Consider the following 9,041-nt stretch of genomic DNA (forward strand, 5'->3'; position numbering starts at 1 on the left):
TTTCCAGAAATTTGACCTACGCTCGAGCGTGAAGCTTGAGTACATGCACTTCCGCTCGAGCGGCGAGAGTCACGCTTGAGCGTGAAATGCGTATACCCAGAAGTTTGTGTGTTTTTCAGTCCGCTCGAGAGGGGGAAACCACGCTCGAGCAAGGGTCTGTGTCATACGCTCGAGTGGGGGTCGAGCGCCCGTCGAGCGTGAATTTCTTGCATCCAGCATTTTTTCTTAAATTTGCAGTCCGCTCGAGCGGGTAAGTCCGCTCTCGAGCGGAGATTCTTTGTCTGTATGTCCGCTCGAGCGGGGAAAGCCATGCTCGAGCGTGGACCTTATCTTCAGCAAAATTTGAGAAATGGTTTTCAATGCATTCTTGCATCCTCATTCCATCCTAGGCATTCCTAGGCCATGTTTAGGACCCCATAATGAGGATAAGAGATTGGAAACACACTAAGAGCCAACGAAATAAGTTTTGTACAATTAGAACGTGTGTTTTAAGTGTGCATATGTTCTGTGTTGTGTAGGTCATGTGCCACGTACCGTTTGATCAAGTTTACTCCGTCTGTCTGTCTCAAGGCCCACTGTGAATAATTACTCTGTAAAGTTATTTCTAACTTAAGTATTTTCTGACTGGTATGGTATGATCTGTTTTCTGAAATGCTATCTTACGAATTCTGATTGAATGTCCAATTTTCTGAAAAGTATTTGTGGCACCTTTAGTTCACGTGGCCTTCGCTCGGGGGTAACAATATCGCGGCCAATCTGCACGTGGCCCCCTCGCCCAGGGGTAAAAATACCGCGGCCAATCTACACGTAGCCCTTGCCTGGGGGTAACAATACCATGGCTAGTTGCACGCATGATATGGACCTTTATGGTCGTTGGTACCAACTATGCATGTGGGTCTCTGGACCAAATTGATCTGATAGCTAATGGGTGTACCACGTATGATCTTATGCAAAATCTAAATATGATCATGAGTGTGTATCTAAATCTATTTCTGTTTTGAAGTCTGAATATGTTTTGATTTAAATACTGGATCCTAACTTGTGCTGGACATCATTCATAAAACCCCTTTACTCTGTTATTATTCACTAGGCTTCCGCTCACAGTTTATAGTATGTATGTAGGTGAGCCGGCGGGTGACCAGGGCAAGAGTTGACGGCCTTCTATTTTGTTTTTGTCAGCCAACTGTTGTGCCTCCCAAGGAGGTTCCGAACGATGCCTAAAGCCATGGCTTTTTTTTGTATTCATGCTAGTCCTTGTGTATGCTCTGTAAAGTCAGGTCTTGGGAAGTACATTCTGTAAATACCTTGTAAATATTGTGTATCTGGACTGGCATGTTTATGTATATATAAATAAGTTTTGAAATGCTCTGTCCCATGTACGTTATCACAGCTCATTGGACCTTGTCTATTTTGTATTATTGCTTCCGCAGCCCCTTATTATTTGCTAATCTGTTCAAAGGCCTTTGGTAATCCACGGATTACTGGCTGGTTACGGTACTAAACCTACATGGGTGGGTTTTGGTCGTGACACTTCTTCTTGTCTCTTTTGATCTCTACGCCAAGAATTTTCTTTGCTTCGCCAAGATCCTTCATTTCGAACTCTCCTGCCAACTGTGCATTGAGTTTATCAATCTCCACCTTGCTCTTAGATGCAATCAACATATCATCTACATATAAGAGCAAATAGATGAAGGAACCATCGAAAAGCTTACGAAAATATGCATAATGATCATATAGGCTCCTTGTGTATTTCTTTTCCGTCATGAACCGATCAAATTGCTTGTACCACTATCTCAGGGATTGCTTCAACCTGTACAACGATTTGTTCAGCTTACATGCCCAATTCTCAACTTTGAAACCATCTGGCTGGGAGATGTATATCTTCTCTTCAAGATCTCTATGTAAAAAGATAGTTTTGACATCGAGTTAGGAGAGCTCGAGATCAAACTGTGCAACTAAAGCTAGCAAGATATGAATAGACTTGTGTTTCACAACAGGTGAGAATACCTCATTGTAGTCTATTCCTTCCTTCTGGGCATAGCCTTTAGCTACCAATCTAGTTTTGAATTTGATGTTGTCTTTGCCTGTGATGCCTTCCTTCTTGGTGTAAACCCAATTACACCCAATTGCTTTCTTGCCTTTTGGAAGTTGCACCAATTCCTAAGTCTGGTTCTTATGGAGTGACCCGATCTCTTCATCCATAGTCTCCTTCCATTTGACATTTTCTGCATTTTGCACAACTTCTTTGAAAGTGCAAGGAATATTGTCTTCAATGATTGGAAGTGCATAGGCTACCATATCAGTCATCCAACCGGGTTGTTTAGTAACCCTTTTTTCCTTTTCTGATTGCCATAGGTTCTGACTGTTGTGAGGCCTCTGGATCTTCATTTTTATCTGAACTCTCTTCAGAATCTTCTTCAGAGCTATCAACTGAAACTTCTTCAGGATTGTTGCATGTCTGAACAGTCTTCCTTGGAGTCTCAAACACCACCTACACTGACTTCTTCAATGCTTCATCATTCTCTTGAGGATTTGGCTGCTTCAGCATTGTAGACTCATCAAAGGTAACGTCTCTTCTAGTGACAACTTTCTTTGATTCAGGGCACCAGAGTCTATATCCCTTGACACCGTCACTGAAGCCAAGAAGATAGCTTTCTTGGCTCTTGGATCCAACTTAGATTCTATAACATGAAAATAGGCTGGACATCTGAAGATACGTAGCTGATCATAATTAGTAGCTGGCATTCCTAACCATACCTCTATGAGAGTCTTGCTGTCTAGTGTTGCAGCAAGTAGTTTGTTGACAAGATGGCGAGCATAGTTCAATGCCTTGCCTAAAAAAACCTTGCTCAATCCTAAATGTGACAGCATACACCGGATTTTCTCCGCCAAAGTGCGGTTCATGCATTTTGCAACTCCATTTTGCTATGGTGTTCCACTAACTGTGAAATGTCTCATTATCCCTTCATTTTGGTAAATCTCAAAGAAGGGATCTGATGTGTATTCGCCGCCATTGTCAGATCTAAGCTTCTTGATCTTCCTACCTATCTAGGTCTCAATCATTTTCTTCCATGTAAGGAAGATGTCTAACACCTCATTGTTATGCTTCCTCGTGTAAACCTAGACTCTCCTTGAGAAATCATCAATGAACAACACAAAGTAGTGTTTACCTCCCAAAGAAGCATTTTTGGATGGGCCCCATACACCGGTATAAACGTACTCTAGATTCCTTTTGGTACGATGAACAACAGTACGAAACTTGATTATTGTTTGGTTGCCCAATACACAATGCTTGCAGAACTCAAGCTTCTCTGTTTTGGCACCTTGCAACAGGCCTTGCTTTACCAATCCTTGTAAAGCCTTTTCTCCAGTATGCTCTAAACGCATGTGCCAAAGTCTGGAAGTGTTTGACGCATCATCCTCTGAGCTGGTGGAGACATCCACTCTCCCTATGACTGTAGAGCCGTTTAGGAAATATAAATCTCCCTTTCGAGTACCCTTTATTGCAACAAATGCTCATCAAATAACTTTGAGGACTTCACCTTCCACAGTTACTCTGTAACCTTTGGAGTCTAAAACTCCCATTAAGATGAGATTCTTCGTCAAATTTGGTACATACCGAACATCTTTAAGAATTCTGATTGTTCCTTCATGCATCTTCAGTCGAATTGTTCCAATATCCTTTGTCTGGCAAGCTTGGTCGTTGCCCATCAGTACAACTCCTCCATTGAAATCTCGTAAGCTCGAGAACCACTACTTGTTAGGACACATGTGGTAGGAACATCCGGAATCTAGAATTCATTCATCAGAATGGCCAAGTGATGAAACTTTGAAGGCTAATCCTTCACCATTATCTCCATCTTGTGCAACGTTCACCTTTTCATCTTTCTTGTCTTTATTGGGATAATCTTTTGCCCAATGCCCCTTCCGGTGACATGCAGCACACTCATCTTTTGCAAGACGTCTTCTACCTGATGATCTCCCTCTGGATTTTGAGCGAGACTTTCCCCGCCCTGTATATTTTCTGTTATTTGTCTTGCCTCTAACTGTCAATGCCTCTGATGTTGAGTCCTTGTTTGCAGATTTATTTTTCCTTCTGAACTCATTATTTACCAAGGCGTTTAAAATATCAACATACTTGATCTTTTCTTTACCATACAGTAAGTGGTGGTGAGATGATCATATCTGTCAAGCAAGGAATTCAACAATAACAGTACTTTATCTTCATCATCAATTTGAACATCCAAGTTTTTCAAATCGATAAGAATTTTGGTGACATTGTTTAGGTGTTCGTTCATCAAAATACTTTTCTTGTAGTTATGGGAGCTGAGTTTCGAGGACTGCAGAAGGGGCCGTATACATACTTCGAAGCTTATTGAATGAACATCCCTATTCGGCCCCACCTTGCATCTTTCGGAAGACGAACGCCTTAATCAGCCCCTGAGCCAGTTAAGCGGGGAGTTGAGCGAGAATTGATTTATAACGGAAAAAGTCGAGTGAGCATTGACAGGGTGGATTAAAAGTGGGCCAGACCCTGAGGCCCATGGGGCAAGTATAAATACAGGAAGAATAGCCACAAAAAGAGGTAGGTGAGAACTAGTACGCTTAACTTAAGATACAAGCAATCGAGAGAGTATTTACTGACTTATCCGTCGGAGTGCTAATTCCGGCACCCTCGACCGGAGTGTTCATTCTTTTTCAGGTCACTAGTTGAGGATCTCGAGTGCCCCGTTGGATCAAAAGAGTTTCCAGAACCACTCTCCCACAGTAGTGAAAGCGAAACAACCTCTTCTTCAAGTAAAGCCGGTTCTCAATGCTTTTTGTCATGAACTTGTATTCAGTGCTTTCCAAAGCTTATTCGTAGTATCATATTCTGTCAAGGCGTAGTTTTTTTCTTTTGCAAGGAAAAGTCGGATGAAACTATAGGCCAGGAGATTCACTTTCTCCCATTCTATCTCGTCTAAGTCATCTGGTTTGTCTCCCAAAGTGAAGTGCAGGTTCAACTAGACAAGCATATCTTTAACTTCGCATCTCCATATGCTGAAGTTGCTGCTTCCATCAAAATTTTCTACTTCAAACTTAGCATGGGACATCGGGGTCCAATGCCTAGAGTTGCTTGTAGTCACTGGACTCGGTTGATCTCATCTCTGTAGATTCTGCCATTGAAACTGCTCAATAATCTCCACCATAAACAATAACGGACACTTGAAATGCCCGGAACACGACAAATTCTAAGCTCCCAAAAAATTTCACTGAAAATTTGGGTCCGAATCTCAAAAAATGGAATCCGCGGTTATGTTTGGAATGGTTGATTTAGCTAGGAAATCACTTTCTCCACCTCTCTAGGAACCTCAATGAAATTTCTCCAAATCTAGGGGCCAAATTACAATTTCTCAAAACTCTGGGGACCTTACTACAATTTATAAAAGTTTCAGGGGCTAAATTATAATTTTAGCAAGATCAAGGACTGAAATGTAATTTTCCAAACTTTTAGAGGCCTCCTTGTAATTTAAAAAAATTCAGCTAACTGGGTTGATGACGTGGCAGATGTGGCAAACACGTGTGCTAACGTGTCGATTGAGCTATTGTTGGCATGGCTTCGCATATGGTAGTACATAGCGCAGATATAGCAGCTGGACTGTCGATGACATGGCAGTACATGGCGCCGATGTGGCAGTGACATGGTGATGGCGTGTTAGCTTCCAAAAATAATTTAGAAATTTGTTTGTGGAGGATTTCGAACCCCTGATCTTAAGCTTCGAACCAAAGCTCTAACCACTGTGCCAAGTGTGAACTCGTGTTGTATTAGTGCACAAGTGAGTACTTAAAACCTTTAGGATAGGTTGACTTCTTCAACCTCTTTTTCTTCATCGGACTGAGCTTTCTGGCAAGTCTCCGGCAAAACTTCGGCAAGCGCATGAGGGCATGTGAAGTGTCCTCGTGGGTTGGTCTTTCTGGGTCTGAACTACTCTCGTTGAGGCGGTCGTCCTGGTAGGTTGAAAACTCAATTTCGACAACTTCAAAATTTTTAGTTTGTAGAAAATTACTCTGTTTTTCACACAACAATGCTCTGATACCAATTTGTTGTGCCTAGGAGGTAGAAAACAATAACACACAAGCCCATAAGCAAGAACACACAAAGATTTATGTGGTTCGACAAATCGCCTACGTCCACAAGCAGTGGATTTCACTATATGGAGAGAAATGAACATATTACAACAATGGAGGAGGATGGGACAATACTCTCACTCTACTCACACTCACAGTCACACTCACTCTCACTCAGTTGCTTACACTTTGTAACTCTCTCACTCTCTGATTTCATCACACAAAACTCCTCTCATTCACTACCCATTTATAGATGTAATGGGAGAGCCAAGCTGTCGACAACATTAAAGGCAACCACCAACAAGATTAGCCACCCTATCATGAGTAGCTCGGCTAAATGTTTAGCTTCTTTATTTCTTCTTCAATCAGCAGCCATCGTTGACAAGGAAAATCTGAGCCAATTGTCAACAGAGGCTCCATATAGTTATGTTCCCATGGCTAGCCTTTGGCCATATAATCCCATACTTAGACCTCGCCAAATTAATTGCCCAAAAGGATCACAAGATTTCCTTTATATCCATACCCAGAAACATCCAACGCTTGCCAAACCTGCCTCATAATTTATCTCCTTTCATACAATTTGTTGAGCTCCTATTGCCCCGCGTCGACGACCACCTTCTTGAAAACGCAGAGGCCACCATGGACGTCCCCTCCGACCATATTTCTTACCTGAAGAAAGCCTTCGACGGACTCGAGACTGGGTTGGCTGGCTTCCTTCAAGCTTCCGCACTTGATTGGATCATTTACGACTTTGCTCCTTATTGGTTGCCCCCTATCGCCACCAAACTCAACATTTCTCGCGCCTTTTTCCTCATCATCAACGCTTGGCATGCAGCTTTCTTTGGTCCGGCATCGGCTTTGATCGATGGTTCTGATGATACCCTGATGGAGATGAAGCAGTTCACTATCCCACCTAAGTGAGTCCAATTACCAACGTAGCCTATTGCCTCTATGAGACAAAGTGAATCCTAGCTTGTGTAATAAATAATGCTTCTAGGGTTTCTGACTTATATTGATATGGATCGATAGTGTTCAGGTGCGACGTCTACGCCATATGACACCACACAGAGTTTGAGCCCCAATGGTTGACTCTACTCCAAGATCTTTAACCCAAACTTGTAATTCCACTCGGCTTAATGCCACTAACGGTGGTTGAATACGTTGGAGTCAACGAGACGTGGATTTCAATCAGTGAGCAACTCAACAACCAAAACAATGGCTCTGTGGTTTACGTAGCATTAGGGAGCGAAGCCATGCCGAGTCAAGAAGAAGTCACTGAGTTGGCCTTGGGTTGGAGCTCTTTGGTTTGCCCTTTTTCTGGGCATTAAGGAAGCTTCTTGGTTCGAACAAGTCCGAATTGGTGGAGCTACCGGATGGGTTCGAGGAGCGAACCAGAAGTCGAGGAGTAGTGCGGAAGAGTTGGGCGCCTCAACTAAAGATATTGGGTCATGAATCAGTGGAAGGTTTCTTGACTCACTATGGATGGAGTTCCATGATAGAAGGACTCCAGTTTGGGAAACCACTTATTATGTTGTCATTCATGGTAGACCAAGGTTTAAATGCAAGGGTACTCCATAAGAAGAAGGTTAGGATTGAGATACCCAGAGATGAAGAAGATGGGTCCTTCACAAGGAACTTAGTGGCTGACTCAATCAGATTGCTTATGGTAGACAATAACGAGGGATTAATTTATAGGAAGAAAGCAAGAGAAATGAGTTCCCTATTTGGCGACAAGGTCCTACATGATCAGTACATGCACAATTTTGTTGAGTATCTCTCAAAAAATAGTAGATGCGTTCATGAAGGTTGAGTTTTAAGTGGAAAACATGGTTTTAAATTGTGATATTAGAACTTGTAAAAAGGCTGAAGTAATTGTTATTTATGTTTTTTGTATTTGGATGACCAATGAATAAATAAATAAAAAGACAATGTGTCATTTTATTTTTGATATTTTGTATTTAGATGAATAATTTGATATTTAAATCTATATAACAATGGAAGACTCTTTTCAATTCTATTTGGGACATTTGTTCTACCTGTCACCATGGACAGTTAGGATTAGTTCAATCAATGGAGTTGTTAGAAATCTATGATTATAAGATGGAAGCAGCTTTCTTCCAGTCCTAGAGGGACTGGGTTGCTGTTGGGCTTGTGAGGGCCCACCACGGGTCCCGGTTTGATAATCCGAACCGTTCAATTTGTAAATCTCGTCGAGCACTATATGTTTGTAAAAAATCACATTGATCGAAAATCGATAGCTATCTCATCGAATCAGTTTTCTGTCAACCGTTAATTTGTTCACCGTCTATTTTTTTTATTTATAAAAATTGATTTGATCACATAGCTATCGATATTTGATCAATGAGATTTTTTATAGACATATAGTACTTAACAAGTTATATACATTGAACGGTTTAGATTATCAAAAAGGGATCTATAGTGGGACCTCACAGGCCCAACAGCACTCTCCAGTCCGATTTAGGATTAGAGGGAAGCTACTCCCTTATAAGATATGTGTGACACAGGTTAAATGTAGATGTAGACACCCCATTTTTGACCGACCTTGAGACTCAGACGTCACCAGTTGAGCGCTCGGTGATATTGCATATTGTGCTCGTTCAGAAGTTTCAGAGTCTCGGCTGCGAGCCTTGCCTCCGGACTTCCGGACTTTTTTGTGCTTTGCTTCGGTTTGCGAACTAGGCTCCGTTTTCTCTGTTTTCTCTTCCCGAAGGGAGGGAGAGGTCTCGTAGATCATCTCTCAGTGGCCGTAGGCTACGTTTCGTGGTCGTAGGCCGTTTTGCCCGTTTGGAGTCCGGTTTCCGATTTTTCGGAGCCGTTGGCCGTGTGCCTCGGTTCGGAACCGTTTAACCACCTCTGTTTGCTCCAGTTTTTGGCATGCATCTTATTTACTCCCTTTTGAGGGACACTGCGGT

The 9,041-nt window shown here is 42.2% G+C and overlaps 1 pseudogene; it reads left to right on the top strand.

Moving 5' to 3' along the window:
- Nucleotides 1-6,221: 6,221 nt before the first annotated feature.
- Nucleotides 6,222-7,918, top strand: LOC114268813 (putative UDP-rhamnose:rhamnosyltransferase 1 pseudogene; annotated as a pseudogene).
- Nucleotides 7,919-9,041: the final 1,123 nt, after the last annotated feature.

Source organism: Camellia sinensis, chromosome 4, assembly GCF_055761805.1.
Source record: "Camellia sinensis isolate YWXY chromosome 4, ASM5576180v1, whole genome shotgun sequence".
NCBI classification, from domain to species: domain Eukaryota; kingdom Viridiplantae; phylum Streptophyta; class Magnoliopsida; order Ericales; family Theaceae; genus Camellia; species Camellia sinensis.